The sequence below is a fragment of the Pongo pygmaeus genome, chromosome 18 (assembly GCF_028885625.2).
Source record: "Pongo pygmaeus isolate AG05252 chromosome 18, NHGRI_mPonPyg2-v2.0_pri, whole genome shotgun sequence".
Lineage (NCBI taxonomy): Eukaryota > Metazoa > Chordata > Mammalia > Primates > Hominidae > Pongo > Pongo pygmaeus.
Genome location: NC_072391.2, coordinates 3,345,877 through 3,366,926, shown reverse-complemented (window position 1 = coordinate 3,366,926; position 21,050 = coordinate 3,345,877). Strand labels below are relative to the sequence as shown.

The 21,050-nt window shown below is 55.1% G+C and overlaps 1 long non-coding RNA gene and 5 other non-coding genes across 6 annotated transcripts; 1 reads left to right on the top strand and 5 right to left on the bottom strand.

Annotated features, from left to right (window-relative positions):
• Positions 1–967: 967 nt before the first annotated feature.
• TRNAK-CUU (transfer RNA lysine (anticodon CUU)) lies at positions 968–1,040 on the bottom strand. The gene has a single exon. It is a non-coding gene; the product is annotated as a tRNA-Lys (tRNA).
• A 5,840-nt stretch (positions 1,041–6,880) lies between these two features.
• TRNAP-UGG (transfer RNA proline (anticodon UGG)) lies at positions 6,881–6,952 on the bottom strand. Its single transcript has one exon. It is a non-coding gene; the product is annotated as a tRNA-Pro (tRNA).
• A 1,524-nt stretch (positions 6,953–8,476) lies between these two features.
• On the top strand, positions 8,477–8,549 carry TRNAK-CUU (transfer RNA lysine (anticodon CUU)). The gene has a single exon. It is a non-coding gene; the product is annotated as a tRNA-Lys (tRNA).
• Positions 8,550–12,613: 4,064 nt separating this feature from the next.
• Positions 12,614–12,686, bottom strand: TRNAR-CCU (transfer RNA arginine (anticodon CCU)). The gene has a single exon. It is a non-coding gene; the product is annotated as a tRNA-Arg (tRNA).
• Positions 12,687–14,703: 2,017 nt separating this feature from the next.
• TRNAR-CCG (transfer RNA arginine (anticodon CCG)) lies at positions 14,704–14,776 on the bottom strand. The gene has a single exon. It is a non-coding gene; the product is annotated as a tRNA-Arg (tRNA).
• A 906-nt stretch (positions 14,777–15,682) lies between these two features.
• Positions 15,683–17,577, bottom strand: LOC129016328 (uncharacterized). The gene is made up of 4 exons (XR_008494774.2): positions 17,517–17,577; positions 17,039–17,113; positions 16,398–16,501; positions 15,683–15,742 (listed from the first exon to the last, which is right to left on the bottom strand). It is a non-coding gene; the product is annotated as an uncharacterized LOC129016328 (long non-coding RNA).
• Between the last annotated feature and the right edge of the window lie 3,473 nt (positions 17,578–21,050).

Here is a 21,050-nt window from a genome sequence, read left to right as displayed (position 1 = left end):
CCTTTCCCCGGGGGAGTTTAGAGAGAAGACTCTACTCCACCATCTCTTGTGGAGGGCCTGACATTGGTCGGGCCCGGAGGCCTAACCGTCTCCCTGTGATGCTGTGCTTCAGCGGTCACGCTCCTGGTCCACTTTCATGTTCCATCCTGTACACCTGGCTCTGCCTTCTAAATAGCAGTAGCAGAATTAGTGAAAGTATTAAAAGCCTCTAAAATGCAGAAATAATGGCGTAAGCTGTCTTTCCTCTCTCTCTCTCCTCCTCGGGTGCCATACAGGGAAGGGCCCCGTCCAGTGGACACGTGACCCATGTGACCTCACCTATCATTGGAGATGGCTCACACTCCTTATCCTGCCCCCTTGTCTTGTATCCAATAAATAACAGCGCAGCCTGGCATTCGAGGCCACTACCGGTCTCCGCGTCTTGGTGGTAGTGGACCCCCAGGCCCAACTGTCTTTTCTTTTATCTCTTTGTCTTGTGTCTTTAGTTCTACAGTCTCTCATCTCCATACACGGGGAGAAAAGCCCACAGACCCTGTAGGACTGGCCCCTACATTGACCCACAGTCTCAGCTGAACTGGGTGGGAGGGCCCTTCTCCCTTGGCTGAACTTCGAAGCAGCACATCCACCTCCAGCCCTGGGACTGAGTCTCCTGGGGGAGGGGAAGAAACTAAAGGAAAGGGATCCAGGTTCTCTATCCCAGTCTAGGGGTGAGCAGACAGACCTCCCTGGGGTGCAAAATCTCCTATTCTTTTTCCTAAGAGACTCTGGTTCTGGTACACCGGCTGTGAGAGATAACACAGCCAGTCGTCAGATTGATGAATTTGGGAGGAGGCCTTGAAATCTCTGAAGTGGACATGGATTGAGTTGGGACTCAGTGAAACTTTACCTTCCAGTTAGGGGCCAATTATCAGAAACTGGGTCACCTGTGATGATGCTGAATTCTGTATACCAAGAATGGTAAAAGCTCCGCCCAACGTGGGGCTCGAACCCACGACCCTGAGATTAAGAGTCTCATGCTCTGCCAACTGAGCTAGCCAGGCTGATGTAATAATACTTGCTTCCCACCCTAATGTTCAGAATCCTCAAAACAGGCGCTGCAAAAACAAAAACAAAAACAAAAAAACAAAGGCTGTGGTGACTCTAGTCCCGAGGAGGTGGCACAGGCATGGCTACCCGCGGAGCCGGCCTCTGGCATTCAGACAGCTGGGTGCACAGTCCCTGCCAGGGTCTCTGGACATCTGGGAGCCCCTATCCTCCCCTTCTCGGCGACTTGTGTAACCTCAAACCCGAGCCTCCAGTCAGGTGGAATTTGTAGTCAGGGACCATTAGCCATGGCTCCAGGCGGGGACCTCTCAGGGTGGTCGTGAGTGGGAGGCGGGAAGGAAAGGAACAACCTCTCTCTGGGGCCCAAGTGCGGATCCGAAGAGGTCTGGGTCCACGCTTCGCTGACAATATAAATCCGAATTCCTTCTTAATATTGAGCCCGGCCTTTGCTATCTCCAAACGGTTTCAAAATGACCCAAAGAGCCTGCCTCTTCCCACTCCCCTGCAGATCTGCGTGCACGGTGGAGGCAAGCGGCTCATGACAGAGGATTCTCCATGTTGGTCAGGCTGGTCTCGAACTGCCGACCTCAGAACTGCCGACCTCGGGTGATCCGCCCGCCTCCGCCTCCCAAGGTGCTGGGATTACAGGCGATCCCGGCTGCTGGTCTGCGCTGCTTCTGCATTAATGATCAGTGCGGGGTCAGGGGGCCAAGGGAGGCCGGGAAGGAGGGACTGAAGGGAAAGAGTAGAGAAGCGGTGTAGGGTCTGTCCTGAGTGTGCGCCTCACGAAACGGACCCGCTTGTCTTGGGACCCAGTTCTTCCTCGCCTCCCCTTCCCTTCCTTAGATCGGAACAGGAACTGCAGGGCGGCCTCTGTCAAGCGCGTCCGTAAGAAGAGACCACCAAACAGGCTTTGTGTGAGCAATAAAACTTTTTTAATCACCTGGGTGCAGGCGTACTGAGTCCGAAAAAGGAGTCAGCGAAGGGAGACGAGGAAGGGGTTGCTTTATAGGAGTTGGGTAGGTAATGGAAAATTACAGTAAAAGGTGGTTATCTATTGTTAGCAGAGGAGGGGGTCACAAGGTGTATGGTAACGAGGTCAAAAGATTTACTGTCCAAAAGAAGAATGTCACAAAGTCGATTGATCAGCCAAGGTAGGGCAGGGACAAGTCACAACGGTAGAATGTTTTAATGTTGGTTAATCAGTTTAGGCAGGAACTGGCTGTTTTACTTCTTTGTGGTGTTTTTGGCTTCTTCAGACTTCTTGGCTCCTGCAGGCCATCTGGACGTATACGTGCAGGTCACAGGGGTTATAATGGCTGAGCTTTGGCTCAGAGGCCTGACACCTCGACCTGTGACCCAGGGCCCAGCAGCAGCCTCACGGCCTGGCGGTCATCGGACATCGGCCGTCAGCCCAACTTCCTCTTTGTCCACATGAGGAGCAGCCCCAGGCGTCCCTCCTGCTCCCACCCAGGGAGTGTCAGCGCAGACCTGGTCATTCTGAAAGCCTGGAAAATCCCAGCTTGAAAATGTCGATCAGGCCGGGCGAGCAGGCGCGGTGGCTAACGCCTGTCATCCCAGCACTTTGGGAGGCTGAGGCGGGTGAATCACCTGAGGTGAGGAGTTGGAGACCAGCCTGGCCAACATGATGAAACTCCGTCTCTACTAAAAATACAAAAAATTAGCCAGGCGTGGTGGCACCCGCCTGTAATCCCACCTACTCGGGAGGCTGAGGCAGAAGAATCGCTTGAACCCCAGAGGCGGAGGTTGTAGTGAGCCGAGATGGCACCACTGCACTCCAGCCCGGGCAACTCCGTCTCAACAACAACAACAACAACAACAACAAACAATGTCAATCAACGCACAACGGACACCGACACCGGTGTTGGACCATCTGACAGGATGACAAAGGTGGTGAAGCGGTCACCATAAACATGCTTCAACTAAAACCCCTGCTTCATGCAAATGAAAAAATATGAAGTCTCATCAAAGGAGTAGAAAATATAAAGAATAACTAAGCGGAAAGTTTAGACCCTAGAAATACAAAACCAAAGGAAGGAGCTTTAATGAATGGGCAACAGCAGAATGGAAGAAAACAGGAGACTCCTCAAATTTGAAGACAGAACAATAGAAATTACCCGGAGAGACAATAAACTTAAAAAAAAAATAACAGAACCTCGGGTGTTTGTGGGACTTTAACAAAAGATCTAACATCACAGTTATTGGAGACCCAAGAGAAGAAAAATATGGGCTTTACAAACGAAAGCAGGCCAGATACGGTGGCTCACACTTGTAATCCCGCGCCCGGCTAAAATGTCTTAAAATGGCCGGGTGCGGTGGCTCACGCCTGTAATCCCAGCACTTTAGGAGGACGAGGCAGGTGGATCACGAGGTCAGGAGTTCAAGACCAGCCTGGCCAAGATGGTGAAACCTCGTCTCTACTAAAAATACAAAAAAAAAAAAAAAAAAAAAAAAAAAGCTGGGTATGGTGGCGGGCGCTTGTAATCCCAGCTACTCCGGAAGCTGAGGTAGAGAATTGCTTGAACCCGGGAGGCAGAGGTTGCAGTGATCCGAGATCACACCACTGCACTCCAGCCTGGGCGAAAGAGCGAGACACCGTCTCAGAAAAAAAAAAAAAAAAAAAAAAAAAAAAAAAAAAAAACAACCAAAACCAAAAACAAAAAACAGCTTAAGAGCAGTTTTAGGTTCTCAGAAAAATTGGGTGGGAAGTGCAGAGTTGCAAATTCTCCTCTGCCCCCACAGGCACACAACCTCCCCCATTCCCATGTACGTTTCTGTTTTTTGTTTGTTTGTTTGTTTTCGAGACAGAGTCTTGCCCTGTCGCCAGGGGCACCTCCCGGGTTCAAGCGATTCTCCTGCCTCAGCCTCCCGGGTAGCTGGGATTACAGGCGCCCGCCACCAAGCCCGGCTAATTTTTGTATTTTTAGTAGAAATGGGGTTTAACCATCTTGGCCAGGCTGGTCTCGAACTCCTGACCTCAAGTGATCCACTCGCCTCGGCCTCCCAAAGTGCTAGGATTACAGGAGTGAGCCACCGCGCCCCGCCCTTTGTTTATTTGAGACAGGTTCAAGCGATCCTCCTGCCTCAGACACAGGAGTAGCTGGGATCACAGGGGCGCACCACCACGCCCTGCTAACTTTTAAAATTGTTTTGTAGAGGTGGGGTTTCACTACGTTGTCCAAGCTGGGCTTGAACTCCTTGGGCTCAAGAGATTCTTCCACTTCGGCCTCCCAAAGTGCTGGGATTACATGCGCGAGCCACCGTACACGGCCGCCGCGATTTCCAACCACATTTCCCCCGGGCGCATCACGGGAGCTGAGGGAGGTGGGCATGGGCTCCCGGCGGTCCTGACCACCATGGTGCCAGGAGGGGAACAGGGGTGGCCACCTCTGTGCCCGCTTTCCCGGGGACCTGAAGTGCCTGATCATTTTGATTATTTGACAACCACGCCCCTGCCACCTATGCAGTCCGGCCTTGCACGCCGCCAGCCAGCCAAAGCTCTCTCTACACTGGATCCCGGCCCCGCTTCATTTCTCTCTGAGCAAGGTAACTTTAGAATCAGTCCTATGAGGGATTTGAACCCAGCTACCAGACAAAGCCACTCACAGTTTTCCTTAGTTTGGTCAACGAAGTGAGCCACTGCTATCAGCCTTGCCTAGGCAGCAGAGCAAATCTGCAGTCGTAAGAAGCTCAACTTCTGCGGGACACGCTCCATTGCGGGAGTAGGTTTTGTCTGGGAGCTCCAGGTCACAAGCCTTACTCATCCCGGGATGCAACCACCACTCCAGTCACTCGGGGGAGTCCCTCAGGACAAGATCCACCCTGACTGCCCCAGAAAAAAATTCCCTGGTTAAACAGCCTGTGTCCCACCACCCATGTGCCCCAAGGACAACGCCACAGACACAAACACTGATTTTTTTTTTTCTTTTTTTTTGAGACTGAGTCTCGCTCTGTCGCCCAGGCTGGAGTACAGTGGCGCGATTTCGGGTCACTGCAAGCTCCGCCTCCTGGGTTCACGCCATTCTCCTGCCTCAGCCCTCGAGTACCTGGAACTACAGGCGCCCGCCACCACGTCCGGCTAATTTGTTGTATTTTTAGTCGAGACGGGGTTTCACCGTGTTAGCCAGGATGGTCTCAATCTCCTGACCTCGTGATCCGCCCGCCTTGGCCTCCCAAAGTGCTGGGTTCCTTTTTTTTTTTTTGAGACAGAGTCTCGCTCTGTCGCCCAGGCTGGAGTGCAATGGCACAATCTCGGCTCACTGCAACCTTCGCCTCCCAGGTTCAAGTGATTCCCCTGCCTCAGCGTCCTGAGTAGCTGGGACTGCAGGCGTGCACCACCATGCCCAGCTAATTTTTGTATTTTTAGTAGAGACAGGGTATCACCGTGTTGCTCAGGCTGGTCTTGAACTCCTGACCTCAAGTGATCCACTGCTTCGGCCTCCCAAAGTGCTGGGATTACAAGCGTGAGCCACCGCGCCCAGCCCCTGCTGGGTTCTTAAAGTGTGGGATCGTCCGGGATTTGAACCCGGGACCTCTTGGGTCTCCCGGGCTTGTCCCTCTGCTCTCTAAGCGAGAACCACACCCCTAGACCAACGAGCCAAGCGGAAGAGGGGTCGGGGCCTTGGTCGCCCTTCATGAGCCCAACGCGTCTCTGCCTTCGCTGTTCTGGATCAGTCCTAGTTTCCTCGGTCACAAACTGTCCCCCTTTCCCGATGCTTGTCCTGGACCGGATTCTAATTCCCATGGGTAGGAGGGGCACGGCGAGCTTCAACATTGCCACACCCTGCGACTCCAAACAGGAAACCCAGCTCGGGTTTTGGGGCTTCCTGCTCTCCCCGCCGCCCCTGGAGAACTGAGACCATCAGCTAGGGGAAGCCCCCCAAGTCCTCCTCCGTCCTCGGGCAAAGGGCTAGGAGCCAGGCGTGGACTCCCCAGAGGCGTTGCAGGCTCCCGGAACCGCACCTCTTCCCCGCCATGTACCGGAGGGAGCGCCGCTGCGACCTCAGGACCTGGAAGGAAAAGGAGCCAGCTGAGCATGGTGGTTCTGGCCTGTAATTGCAGCACTTTGTGAGGGGAGGCCGAGGTAGGAAGATTGCTTGAGTGCAAGTTGAACACCAGCCTCCAGAACACAGCAAGACCTCGGTTTTACACACATACACACATACAATTAGCCTGGCGTGGTGGTGAGCACCTGTAGTGCCAGCTACTCGGGAGGTGGGAGGATCCCTTGAGTTTGGGAGGTCGAGGTTGCCGTGAGCCGAGATCGCACCACTGCACTCCAGCACTCCAGCCTGGGCAACAGAAAAAGGAAAATAAAAGAGAAGACAGACAGACAGACAGACGAGAGAGAGAGAGAGAGAGAGAGAGAGAGAGAGAGAAGGAGGGAAGTTCGAAACCCTGGGCTCGTCCGAAATTTAAACTTAGAACCGTCCCACTCAAAGGAAAACTAGACGCCCAGACCAAGTTCCATGGCCACCCGGGATCTAGGGCCACGTCTGCAGAGGCAGACGCGCCGGGGGAGGCGTTTGCCCTCCTTTCGGGTCCCGGATCTGGGGTCCACTGCCCCAGCGCCAGGCCTTAGGAGCACTCAGAACTCCCAGGTGGAAGGCTCCGGTCAGGAGGCGCAGGCGAATAATGCCTGTAGCCGGACAAGGCGAGGGGCTGCAAGCTGGACGGAAGCGGGAAGTCGGATCGGCCCCGGCGCCTGCGTCTGCCACGGAGAGACCAAGTTCCCTGCGACCGGGACTCCGTGAAGCTCCTCAATCTTCACCGTGAGAAAATGATGGTGTTCGGAAAAAAGAAAAAAAAAGGAAGCGGGCTCGTCCGGGATTTGAACCCGGGACCTCTCGCACCCAAAGCGAGAATCATACCCCTAGACCAACGAGCCAAGACAACAGCTCCCTGACATCTATCCTTGGAGGTCCACACCCGCGGTTCCACTCTCCTCCGCGCGCACCCCCCAGCCCTCGCCTTCACTCCACCCCCCACGCCTCCCCACCCGGGTCCTGGCCACACCCCAACCTCAAGCCCATCTGAGAGGGTTGCGCAGGTGGAGGTTTCGGTTTCGATCACAGGAAGCTGGTAGGAGGTGCAGCGCCTCGGGGACCAGCCCCGGGAAGAGCTCCTGTACGACCCCCGCCCTCAGGCGCACAGATGCGGACCCGGCACCCGGGGCACCGCGGCGCCGCCTCCCCCGAGGGCCACCCGGCTCCCAGCGGCTCCAGGCGGCCCCAGCACCGAGAGGAGGGCCGGTGACCAGGGGCTGCGACCCGTGGGGAGGTGGACTGTGTGGCCTGCGTGAGGCAGGGGTCTCGCGTGCTGAGCCCCAGCCCTGAAATTTCACTCAATGTGAAACCCGAGTGCAGGACCCTGAGGAGGAGACCCCGCCGCCTCCCAGCAGGCCAGCCCGGGCGTCCTAAGAAGGGATCCCGTCTCCCGCACACACCTCGAGCTCCTGTCCTCAGCCGAGCCCCTTCTTGGCCTGAGCTCTGCCCAGGCGACCCTCGCAGCCCTGGGATCTCCGATACAGGAGCCGGAGCTGGGGTCAGAGTTCATTTCTTCCCAAACGGGCGGCTCTACAAACGCTCCAAACTTTTCTTCGGTTTTCCACTGGCAAGGGACCCAGCATTTTACTGGGAGCCTAAGGAGGAGAAAGGTCTACCGGGCTTGTCCCTGTGGTGAGGCCTCGCTGCCCGCCCTAAACAGGGATGACGGTTTGAAAATGAGGGGACCTCCGTGGTTTGACCCCGGAACCTCTCACAACCCTAAGAGAGAGTCACGCCGAGTTTCCCCCTGGCCATCTCCAGTGTCCTTCGTCCCTTCAGCTCTTGTCCCCGACGTTCCCGCTCCCGGGAGCTGCAGGGGCCGCACACACCCACGAGGGAGGGCAGACAGGGGACACACACCACGAGGGACAGCAGACAGGAAACACACCCGCGAGGGACAGCAGAGAGGACACACACCCACGAGGGACGACAGACGGGACACATGCCCACGAGGGTCGGCAGACAGGACTCACGCCCGCGAGAGTCGGCAGACAGTAAACACACCCGCGAGGGACGGCAGACAGGACACACCTCCACGAGGGTCGGCAGACAGGACACACCCCCACGAGGGACGGCAGACAGGACACACACCCGCGAGAGACGGCAGACGGCACACACGCCCACGAGGGTCGGCAGACAGGATACACCCCCACGAGGGTCGGCAGACGTGACACACACCCGCGAAGGACGGCAGACCACACGGGCCTGGTGGCGTCCTCCGTTCGCGCCGAGCTTAGGGCTGTAGTGCTCAGCATGTAGCATGTTTCATGTCTTGGATCCAGGACTCATCCCCACCAATTTTATATAGAATAGGGAAGTTCTGGAGAGCTCCAATGGACGTGTGGGAAACCGTCTTTGTCATGACCGCCCGGCTAGCTCAGTCGGTAGAGCATGAGACTCTTAATCTCAGGGTCGTGGGTTCGAGCCCCACGTTGGGCGTGAAGGTTTTATCGGACAGATTAGTCTTGCAACTTGGAAGAAAGTCAAGTAAATTAAGTAAGAAAACGTGGAAGTGACTCCGTATACCTTGCAAATCGGGAATTGATGGTCAGGCAAACACAAAACGCTCCACCAACCAACTGGCTTCAGGATATATCAGGATCCCCTTGGTCTTGTCTCATAAAAAAAGGGGCCGAGCTTCGTGGTTCATGCCTGTAATCCCCTTACTTTGACCCCAGGAGTTTGAGACCAGCCTAGGCAACATGGTGAGACCCCAGCCCTTAAAAGAAAATACAAATTTTCGCCAGGCTTGGTGGCGCACGCCTGTAGTCCCAGCTACTTCAGAGACTGAGGCAGGAGAATCGCTTGAACCCGGGAGGTAGAGGTTACAGTAAGCCGAGATTGCGCCAGTGCACTCCAGCCTGGACAACACAGTAAGACTCCATCTCAAAATAATAATAATAAAAAGAAATTGGCCGGGCGCGGTGGCTCACGCCTGTAATCCCAGCACTTTGGGAGGCCGAGGCGGGTGGATCACGAGGTCAGGAGATCGAGACCAACCTGGCTAACACGGTGAAACCCTGTCTCTACTAAAAAAGAGAAAAAATTAACTGGGCATGGTGGCGGGCGCCTGTAGTCCCAGCCACTAGGGAGGCTGAGGCAGGAGAATGGCGTGAACCTGGAAGGCGGAGCTTGCAGTGAGCCGAGATCGTGCCACTGCACTCCAAAAAAAAAAAAGAAATAAAAAAAAAGAAATAAAAATTACGTATGTATAAAATTTGCGTACATGTTCCATATTCAGTACACAGAGCATTTGGGACCCTGTCTGCATAATATTTGCCTTAAGAGGAATTCTCCTTCTATTCACCCCAGTTTAACACTGGCAAAAATTCTCATAATTGCACGCTACAGCACACCAAGGACTCTCACCTACCATCCGGGACGTGGTCCTCATTGCCAGCCAGCCAGCCAGCCAGCCAGCCAGCAGGGGAGTCAAATTTAGAATCTCACCATTATAATCTGGTTCTAGGCTAGGTACCATGGCTCAGGCCTGTAATCCCAGCATTTAGGGAGGCCAAGGCAGGAACATCACTTGAGCCCAGGAATTTGCGGGTGCAGTGACCCATGATCGTGCCACTGCAGCCTGGGCAACACAGTGAGACCCTATCTCCAAACACCAAAACAAGTATGTATACCTATCTAATAACTGTCATATTAAATATTCTGTGAAAATAGCTAATGGGAGGTGTGGGGGCTCATGCCTATAAGAACAGCACTTTGGGAGGCCAAGATGGGAGTATTGCTTGAGCCCAGGAGTTTGAGACCAGCCTGGGCAACATAGCAAGACCCCGTCTCTACAAAAAATAAGTAGCATGTGCCTGCAGTCCAAGCTACTCAGGAGGCTGATTGGGGAGGATCACTTGAACCTGGGAGGTCGAGGCTGCAGTGAGCCGTGATCACACCACTGCACTCCAGCCTGGGTGACTGAGTGAGACCCTGTCTTAAAAAAAAAATATATATATATAGCTGATGGTTTCCTGACTGCTACCTGGACATTGGTTTGGTAACAAATTTTGGCTTCAAAGCAGTGCTGAGGTCCTTACCAATGGAACGTGAGATGGTATAATTCACAGTATACAACAGCATCGTGATCAGGCAATGCGTGACCTGGTTGATTATGAGGAGTTGCAGACTGAAGCAAGTGCCCTGGGTGACCAGTGGCTGCTGTGCCTGACTGTTGCAGCACAGGCGACCACATGGACTTCCACTGGTTCATGGCATGGAAAGAAGTCTTCTGAAGGCCCTGGTTTGCTTACAGAAAGAAAATGACAAGATCAGGTCTCTAAACTTTTAGACTAAGTCATGTTCAGAGACCCAGGGACAATTTATGGCAACCATACAATAACCTTAAAGCCACGAGGCTGATATTGCTAAAAATCAAACGTGTCATTTAACTAGGCATGTTGCAGAATGGCATGTAAATTGAATTCACAGCCTTAGGAAATCTTTGGTGTGAAAGATACAGCATTGATTAGGAAGAAGTGGTGACATCAGATTGGACTCAAAATTGAGAATCTTGAACTACAAAGGTTGACCTTGGAGAAAACAGCATACATGACAAAACAAAACAGAAACAAAACAAGTTTGGCTACTTTAAGCCATCATAAGGGGGATGGGATATGATTTTGTATCTGGTGAATTTATCCATCTAGGTGCACATCCCAAAGAGCCTATAGTTAATATGTTATCTCATGCAGCTGACCATGGCCCTACAAGGTTTCTTGGTTGGTTGGCTGAAAATTGAACTCAGTGGTGGCCTATGTTTAATGAGACTGGGCTGCCAGAACGTCTCGGGCAAACTGTAGAGAAAGAAACCTAAAGACACCAAGAAATGTCGGAGTGCATCTATCATGCATAATGTGCATACCACTGAGAAGACCAGAGGACACTCCCTTTCTTTCTTTCTTTTTTCTTTTTTTCTTTTCTGTTTTTTTGAGACGGAGTCTTACTCTGTCACCCAGGCTGGAGTGCAGTGGCACGATCTCGGCTCACTGCAACCTCTGCCTCCTGGGTTCAAGTGATTCTTCTGCCTCAGCCTCCCAAGTAGCTGGGACTACAGGCGAGCGCCACCACACCCGGCTAATTTTTGTATTTTTAGTAGAGATGGGGTTTCACCATATTGACCTGGCTGCTCTCGAACTCCTGACCTCATGATCCCCCCGCCTCCGCCTCCCAAAGTGCTGGGATTACAGGCGTGAGCTACTGCACCAGTCCAGGACACTCCCTTTCACAAGGCCTCCCAAAAAAATCCATCACGGAAGCATCAGCTTCCTTAAGTGGCTCTGTGGTGGCCATTCTCTACAGGTGGCCTGTGATGGTGTAAGGTAACGCCATTGAGGTGTGGAAGGTAACGCCATTGAGGTGAGGAAGGTAATGCCATTGAGGTGAGGTCCCTGATTTCAGTGGGGATGATGGGGTCCAGGATGTTTGGGGAAGTGAGAGAAGCCAGGCCAGAGCTGGAAAAACAGAAGAGTCCCAATTATGGGTTTGTTTTATTTATTTATTTATTTATTTATTTATTTATTTTTGACACAGAGTCTCACTCTGTCACCCAGGCTGCAGTGCAGTGGCGCGATCTCCGCTCACTGCAACCTCCACCTCCCGGGTTCAAGTGATTCTCCTGCCTCAGTCTCCTGAGGAGTTGGGATGACAGGCGCATGCCACCACGCCCAGCTAATTTTTCTATTTTTAGTAGAGACCGGGTTTCACCATGTTGGTCTGGCTGGTTCCTGATCGTGATCCGCCCGCCTCGGCCTCCCAAAGTGCTGGGATTACAGGCGGCAGCCACTGCGCCCAGGCCAATTATGGGTTTTAAAGGCAAAAGCCAACCATGTTTTTATACATATTTATGACAAAACTCTAGCAGTGGTCCCCATCAGAGCGGCTTCTGATTTTACTTTACACCATGTCCTGTAGTTCGGGAAATTTTTACCTTGAAGATGGCGTCATATATTGCATGGATTTAAAAAAAAGAATACTATGGACTATTTCAAATATGTATTAAAAGAGAGAAAATAGTGCAATGTCCCCTCATGTCCCACATTATCTACTCATGGATAAGTAGTTTCATCTATACCTCCATCCAGTTTATGATTTCTTTTTTTTTTGAAACGGAGATTACAGGCTGGGATTACAAGCGTTAGCCACTGCGCCTGGCCTCAGTTTTATGATTTTTAAAACAAACCAGTTGTCCTGTAATTTAATCTGTAAATAATTGTGTGTTTATAAAAAAAAAAAGATTTAAAAAATATATGTAACCATAATAGAATTAACAAACCTGGAAAAATAAACAATCATTCCTTTCTATCAAGTTAAATGGATGGTACTTAAAATCCTGTAAAAGATTCAACTCCTTTTCTCTGTGACCTGAAATTGCGATCGTCTTATTTGAAAACAGGTACAGGTTGTCTGGGAAACCCTCCCGAAACTCCGCACTTCCAATGGCCGTATATCAAATTTCAACTTTTCTCCCCGGTAAGGAACACTAAAACTCAGCCTTTCCTTACCCCGGGTGGGACTCGAACCCACAATCCCTGGCTTAGGAGGCCAATGCCTTATCCATTAGGCCACCGGGGCGGACGACGGAACGTTGGCGCTTGTCTTAGACCAGTCTCTGCATCACTCCGCGGTGGTTTCTGCACAGCCTGCCCGTCCTATCCTGGCCTTTCTCCCACCCCTCCACGGGAATCCAAGCTTCGGTTTAGATCTCGTCCGCTCCTGAGCATCGTCGGGACCCCAGAGAGACCGCGCACGTGCAGAGGGACCTGAAAGACACCGAACGTCTGATTTTCGGCTCGGCTCTTTGGTCTAGGGGTATGATCTTCGCTTAGGGTGCGAGAGGTGCGTGGATCAACTCCCTCACAAGCCCTAGTCTCCATTCAGGAGAGAACCCAAGTCTAGGGGTAATTAGTAGCGAAAGATGCACTTGCGATGGATAGAGTGTATGGGAAGGGGCACGCGATTCCTGCTCAGCAGCTGGCTCCTCATCCCGAGCCCGCCGCTTGCGGAAGTGTAGGTCTCCGTCCTCCTCCCCCTCATTGTCCGTTAGACCAAGGGTGCCGCCCAGTGGTCGGAAACCTCTTAATAATGACCCTCCAAAATCCGCCCTCTACATCCCCAGCTGGCTCGGTGTTAGTCTCAGGATCGCCACGTTGGGTGTTTACTTTCCTGCCCCAACATGTGTGTTATTTTCCTTTTTTAAAAAATCTGTGTTTTAATGAAGTTCTTTTCCTTTAATACCTAGTAAACGCTTCAATCCAGGAGTTCGAGACCATCATGGGCAAAATAGCGAGCGCCCCGTCTCTACCAAAAACAAATACCTTCGTAAACCACTGAACCATCAAAAAAAGTTAATGGAGAAAGTGACACCCTGCACGACGCCAGGTCACCAGCGGCCGCCGACCGGGGGACATGCCTGCAGCTGCGACTCTCCGCAGCCTTCACCTGGTGGAAGGATACCCCACGAGGCGCTGCTCGGCACCCGGACTAAACTCGGGTTCCGCTGGTAGATATTTTTTTTCCTGGATGAAATATTAACTCAATCCTGGAGATACTCTTTGAAATGGAAATTTTTATTTTATTTTATTTCATTTATTTTCTATTTTGAGACGGAGTCTCGCTCTGTCGCCCAGGCTGGAGTGCAGTGGCGTGATCTCGGCTCACTGCAACCTCCGGCCTCCCGGGTTCAAGCGATTCTCCTGCCTCAGCCTCCTGAGTAGCTGGGACTACAGGCGCGCGCCACCACGTCCCGCTAATTTTTGTATTTTTAGTAGAAACGGGGTTTTACCATGTGAGTCAGGCTGGTCTCGAACTCCTGACCTCATGATTCGCCCGCCTAGGCCTCCCAAAGCGCTGGGATTAGAGGCGTGAGCCACCGCGCCCGGCTCATCACCACTATTTATAATCGTTTTCTTTTTTACTTTGTTACCCCATGATCGGTTAATACAAAGTTTTTCATCACAATTATTAATTAAACTACACATGTCGCCGGGAGCGGTGGCTCACGCCTGTAATCCCAGCACTTTGGGAGACCGAGGCTGGACGATCGCCTGAGGTCGGTAGTTCGAGACCAGCCTGGCCAAAATGGAGAACCCACCACCCCCCACCCAACTCCTACTAAAAATACAAAAATTAGCCGGGCGTGATGGCGCATGCCTGTAATCCCAGCTACTCGGAAGGCTGAGGCAGCAGAATCGTTTGAACCCGGGAGGCGGAGGTTGCAGTGAGCGGAGATCAAGCCATTGCACTCCAGCCTAGGCAACAAGAGCGAAACTGCGTCTCCAAAAAAAAAAACTACACATGTCCTTTGACCCCTTGGGGCAACTCCCTACCAGCTCCCAGGACCCGCGTTTTTTGGCTTCAAGCTCCGCAGTCCGCCAGGACCCTGCCGGCGTTCTCTGGGTCGCCCTCGCTGCAATTCTGGCCCTGGGTCCTTAGTTGCGCGACTGCAGAAGCAGGGCGAGGTCCAAGTGTTCCTAGGGGGTAAAGGGCAAGCGACCGGTGCACTCAGTTCGAGTGCCCTAGTCGCCCAGGGTGCAGTCCCAGGTGAAGCAATTTTTTTAAGTGGAGCTGGAAGAAAACGGTAAAGTAGCAACGACCACGAAGGGACTCGAACCCTCAATCTTCTGATCCGGAATCAGACGCCTTATCCATTAGGCCACGCGGCCCCGCTTTTCAAGAGCTCCCAACTTTTCTCATAAAGCTTTCTATAGCCTATGCTGTGGCCTTAATGCGTATGCTTAGAGTGAGGGGAGGCCCGTCCTTCCGAGGCTCCCGGTGGGCGGGACTTCGAGCTGGGCCACCGCGCCCGGCCGCGGAGGCTGCTGGGTGGAAACTGCCGCCGCGGGCCCGGGACTGTGAGTTCGAACCCTGGCGAGCCCGCCCTACCCCACCCTCCCCGCAAGACGGCGTTTGGGAGCGCTTTCCGCCATGTGCCTCCCGCCGCTTTGGGTCAGGGGCTGCAAGCTGCTTCCCCAGCCCCTGTGCTTGCTCCATCACCGGTGAACCTGTAAAGGTGTGTTTCAGAGGCTTTTGGCCCCAGACTTTATTCTGGCCGCCTGGAAAGCGGAGGCCGTGTCTCCTGAGTTTCTATGGCCCAGCGCGGGGTGGAGGTGGGGCGCGCGTGCACAGGGACATGGCTGGGAGAGGGATATGCGTCCTCTTCCTGGGACCCCTCTCCCCCCGGACGCTCCCATAACCGAACTGCCAACCCAGCCCAGCCTAGTCCAGCCCATGCTGGCTTCCTAAGTCCCGGAACCTGGGCACAGGCCCCAGCTCGGTTCCCATGGACACTATTGCGTCCATATGCAGTTCCAGGCGCTTTACACACATTATCTCACTTATTTCACACGTCCTTGAGAACAGGCACTGTTCGCGGCAGATATTTATTGCACGGCCACCCCCACGCTGCCACGCCTCGCTCTCGGATGAGGAAACCGGGGGGTGGGGGGTGGATGGAGGCAAGAATGGCTCTGGGATCTGGCCACCATCTCAGCAGCGCCCCCGTGGCCGCCGCACCCTCAGGCCTGGAGGCAGAGCCGGCGCTGGAGCGAGCTGCGGATCTCCAGGCAGGCCTTGCGGAGCTCATCGCAGTCGGGGCCCAGCACGTCCTGCTCACACACCCGCCTGTTGACCTGAGGACCACACCCAGCCTGTGCCCGGGGCTACAGCCCTCCGGGACTCAGCCTGCCCCAGGGGAGAGCCCCTGGCTTCGTACATTGCAAGGCCTAAAATTTCAAGGGCTGCCTGGACATCTTTGAGGCTCGCAGAGCTCCAGAGGCCTAACGGTGAATTCCTCTGCTCTGGCCAGACATGTCCCCACCCAGCAGGACAGGCTCCCACCCCCTAGGTCCCCTCTCAGCAGACCAGCTGCACCCCACCTGGTCCTCACCATAATGGACTTCAGCCCCCTGGCAGGCCTTGGAAATATTCAAACCAACCAACCACATCTGCCTGTGGGAACCAGGGGGCATCTCACTCTCTTGTCACTACAAAACCAGCTTCCCACTGGCCCTGCATGTTCACCCTGCTCTGAGCACAAGCCCAGGTGGCCCCGCATGGCATGCAGTGTCCTCCTCCCTACCCGACTGCAGTACGTGTGACTAAGAACTGCGGTGGATGGCATCTGTACAGTGTCGGCCATCCTGCATTTGGTTGTCTTGTAGTATTGAGGGCAGAGGATCCCTCCTTCGCAAATGGAGTTCATAGGAGGTGATCAGAATACCAGGGCTGGGGAGAAGGGCAAACCCAGCTCCTTGCCCCTTGTCACCCGGGAACCCCCCAACACACCTCAGTCAGCAGCTCCAGAAGGTCTTTCTCGGGATTGGCTCTGAGGACCTCCACCAGTGTCTGGATAAAGTCTGAGCCCTTGTCATCGCGATAGGCCACATAGCCTAGGTCAGGGGACCAGGGCCAGAGCATCAGACCAAGGCCCCAACCCTCTGCCTTCTAATCCCAGGGGTCCTATTGTTGGTGGAAGGTGGGGTACAAGCAGGCAGGACCCAGGAATCAGGCAAGGGAACAGGGCAGGGAGCAGGGACTTCTTGCATCTGGAACAAGTTGTTGCTAGATATTTGCAGAGGTGAGCCAATGGAGAGATTCACTACTGAACAAACATTTACTGTGTACCTACTATGTGCCAGACACTGAGCAGGGCCTTGGGGCAGGCAGATCTGCCCTGGCCTCGTGGAACTCACAGCCTAGAGGAAACCTGCACACACAGTGGTTGGCACAGCTGCGCCTCACAGCACTCACCATCACTGCTGTTACTACACATCATAACCCATGTAGGGAACATGGCTGGACCACAGCTGGGCTGGCATCTCTGTGCCCCAACCCTAAGCCCTAGCTGCCCCTAAGGCTACTCCAGATCTTAGGCCAGGAAGCTGGGCCCTGTGTAACCACAGGCTCCCGATGACCCATCTCCTTACCCTCTGCAGCTGAGTAGACCGTCAGGATGTCTGCTTGGTCAGAGCTCCCTGGAGGGGCGCCCCTGCAGGAGCTGCCTGCAAGAGGAATCAATTCCAGTAATCAACATCGTGGCACTCCATCAGCCCCGGGAGCTCCCCATCTGTGGCTTAAGGGCAGCCCAGGGAGGTGGAAAGGGTGCAGGGCAGGAATGACAGACGGAAGTTCAAAGCTCGGCCCAGCCACTTACCAGCTGTGACCTCAGAAAAGCTATTTGACCTTGCCGACTCCAGGGTTCTTGCCAGGCTCCAACAGGGGAAGAAGCTCCCACTTCCCAAAGGCCCTTGCAGTTTAGGAAGATTTTTTTCTTCCCATTGTCTTGGCAAACAGAGGATGCAGGTGGCAGCCATACCCCAGCTTAGAGCCCTGGAGATGCTCTCTGGACAGTCCCCACCACCAGCCCTGCCCAAGCCCAGGCCCTGGAAGGAAGGCAGAACCCACCTTGGGCCTCAGCGTAGATCTGCAGGACATCTGCATGGGAGGGGACAGATGGAGGTGCCCGCAGCCAGCTCCAGTACCAGGGGAGAGCTGTGGGCCCCACACCAGCATCCCTGTTTCCTGAAGAGGGTGGGGAGAGGCAGATAGTCTCACTCTGGGGAGACCTGGGGGTGCTCAGGGGTCTAGTGTGAACGTGGGGTCAAGGTGAGAACCCAGCTCCAGAGCTCCAGGGCAGGCTTGCCAGACTGGAGACATTCAGAGCGCTGAATGACAGGTGTTGAGAGTTAAGGGTTCAATGTCGTGGACTTGACCTCTAGGAGAGGACAGGAGAGGGGCAGGGAAGGGCAGGTACCCAGGCTTCCTGGAGAAGGTAGACAGTGAGTCCCGGGAGCTGAAGCTGGCCGAGGAAAGTGAGGGCAGGAGGAGGCCGGGCCGCTCACCCCCACGGCAGGCCTGCAGCAGGAAGATCTTGGGGCAGCCCCGCAGCACCTGGCAGCGGCTCAGCTCCTGCATCAGTGCCTCGGGCTGCACCTCTTGCCCATCAGCCCCCAGCAGCTGACCCCGTGGTCCCCCATGGGCCATCAGGGCCACAAGGGCACAGCTCACAGGGCCCCTGCAGTTGTCCAGTTGCTCCCGGAACTGGGCCAGCTCCTCCTGGAAAGCCTGGGGTGGGAACAATGTTGAGGCCTGGGCCAAAGCCACCACCTCCCCAGCCCCTGGCTGCCCTCTGTGAGGCTGAGAAGGTTTCCCAGACCCTGCCCCACCTGGCCTCCCACCGCCTGCCACTTACAGCTCCAGGGAAGAAGCCCTCTTTTTTTTTTTTTTTTTTTTTTTTGAGGAGTCTTGCGCTGTCACCCAGGCTGGAGTGCAGTGGCGCGATCTCAGCTCACTGCTATCTCCGCCTCCTGGGTTCAAGCGATTCTCCTGCCTCAGCCTCCTGAGTAGCTGGGACTACAGCCATATGCCACCACACCTGGCTAATTTTTTGTATTTTTAGTAGAGATGAGGTTTCGCTGTGTTATCCAGAATGGTCTCGATCTCCTGACGTCGTGATCTGCTTGCCTCGGCCTCCCAAAGTGCTGGGATTACAGGCGTGAGCCGCTGTGCCCGGCCTGTTTTTGTTGTTTGAGACGGAGTCTCGCTCTGTCACCCAGGCTGGAGTGCAGTGGCACAATCTCAGCTCACTGCAACCTCTGCTTCCTGGGTTCAAGCCATTCTCCTGCCTCAGCCTCCCAAGTAGCTGGGATTACAGGCACGCACCACCACGCCCTACTAATTTTGTCTTTATAGTAGAGACGAGGTTTCACCATGGTAGTCAGGCTGGTCTCAAACTCCTAATCTCAAGTGATGCACCCGCCTTGGCCTCCCAAAGTGTTGGGTTACAGGCATGAGCCACGGCGCCCGGCCAGAAGCCCTTTTCTAACTCCCTCCTGCAAGGCCTTGGCATGGCCTCTTTAGAGGTGACATACAGACCCAGCTTCCTGGAGCCAGTTCTCCTCCTGCCCTCGTTGGGAAGCTGCACCAAGAAGTTGAGAGGTGTGAGGAGAGCGGAGTAGGCTGCTGGGAGCCAAGAGGGAAACCAAGACTTGGAGCTAAAGCTTTGAGCTGGGGAGGGGGCGGGGGGGGGGGCCAGAGAACCAGCCAGTGAGGGAGGCCTCAGGGACCCTGGAGACCAGGCTTCCAGAGGCAGGGAAGTGATGGGCCAGATGCAGGCAACAGGGAGCACAGAGGCTAGACTTGTGGTGCACTTCCTGCCAGTGATGGAGAGAGGCCCCAGGTTCCTAGGGAGGGGTGGTCTTCCTTCAGAGCACCAGCGGAAGTTCTCGGCTTCCCCTCACCTGGGCTGTAGGGTCCGTTCTCACGGTGGTCTCAAAGCCCAGGGCCCGGCACAGGCCCCCCAGCACCTCCACGTCATGCTGGGCCCCAGGCCGGCCTTGGATCACAGCCAGGAGGAGGGCAGCCCTGGCCTTGGACAGGTCATACTGTGTGCTGGGACCGGGGGCCGGCTGCAGAGAGGGTTAAGACGCATCTAAAGTGGCCTGAGAGGACTCCAGCTCCTGACCTCCCCCGCCTGGGTCCCCCTAAGCTTCCGTCCCACTGGAAACTGTGGCCATGTGATTGGACCCCTGCCCTGTCCCCCTCACCTCAGGCCTCCAGGGCTCCACGCCTCCCAGGCACAGTGCCCCCCGCAAGGAGCTCCGAAGGACAGGGCAGCAGGTGCCCCCTGTGGACTCTTCAGCCACCCTGCGGAAGAGCTGGGGATGGGGCCGAGAAAAGACTCAGCCAGGCTTGTGGCTTCCATAGTCCCTTCAGGGTCACCTGCCAGAATGCAGAGAGGAGGAGGCCAGCAAAGGACAGACAGGCAGGATGGCCTCAAGCAAGGCCCAGGCTCCAGTTCAGGCTCAAGGTTATGGACTTCCCTGGGCATGGATGGCCTCGAGTGGACAGTGGCCACACCATTAACCCCTGCCCCGGGATCAGTGCGCACAGAGGTGGGGATGTTCCCTAGAGCGGGGTAGGGCCTGTCGGGAAGGCTCACGGGGTGGGCACTACCCTGCTGGGAGATCTGTGGAGGAGAGCTGGGGCCCCCTCATCTTCAGGGCTGCCCAGGAGCCACCCAACTACACAGTGAGACCTTCAGCCCTGGAGACCAGACTTGAATCATTCCCAGTCCCAGCCTCCAGGGTCCTGTGATCTAACAGGGCGGATAGCCACTGCTTAGTGTAGAAAGGGGCAGCCTGAAGTGCAAGCCTGAAGTGCAAGGAAGGGCATCGCTGGCAGCCTGCAGAGGACTGTGCAGGGCTCCCAGGACAACAGGAAAGCATAGCAGGCAGAGGGAACTGCTTGGGCCAAGGCATGGAGTTGGGAGGGGTCTGGAGTGTCGGGGATCCTGAGTGGGCTGTCAGGGGTCCCGAGTTGGGGGTGAGGGGCTGACACCACTTCTGTAGACAGTAAAGGTTTGTAGAATGAATCAGAGGGAGGATACAAGTGAATGAATCTAACTGTAACTGGCTCAGGGGGACACAGCAGAACCAGTGGAGACAGCAGGACCAGCCCCGCTTCCCTGGGCCTCCCCCTCCAGTGTCCCCACCTCCGTCAGCAGCTGCACCAGGGACCAGTGAGGAGAGCGGCCACACAGCTCTCTCAGGCCAGCAAGGAAGGCTCCAGGCTCCGGGGAGGCTGGGTGGAGAAGCAGCATGTTGGCCTGGAGTGAGGCCCGAGGCTCTGCCCCTGGGTCCCTGCCCAGCCCCTGGATCCTGACCCAGCTCACTCACACCCAGGGCCACTCGAGAGCAGCAGGAAGACTTTGGGGCAGCCCCGCAGGGCCCGGCAGCCGCTCAGCTCCCGGACCAGCTGCTGTGGCTGCCTCAGCTGCCCTCTGGGGGCCACCAAGGCCACTAAGGCACACCCCACAGGGCGCCCGTGGGCATCCAGCTGCTCCTGGAACCAAGCCAGTTCCTCGAGGAAGCCCTAGGGGCAAGAGTGAGACCGACCTGAGTCTGGGGAGGTTTTGGGTGGGGAGGAGATTCTGGGTCA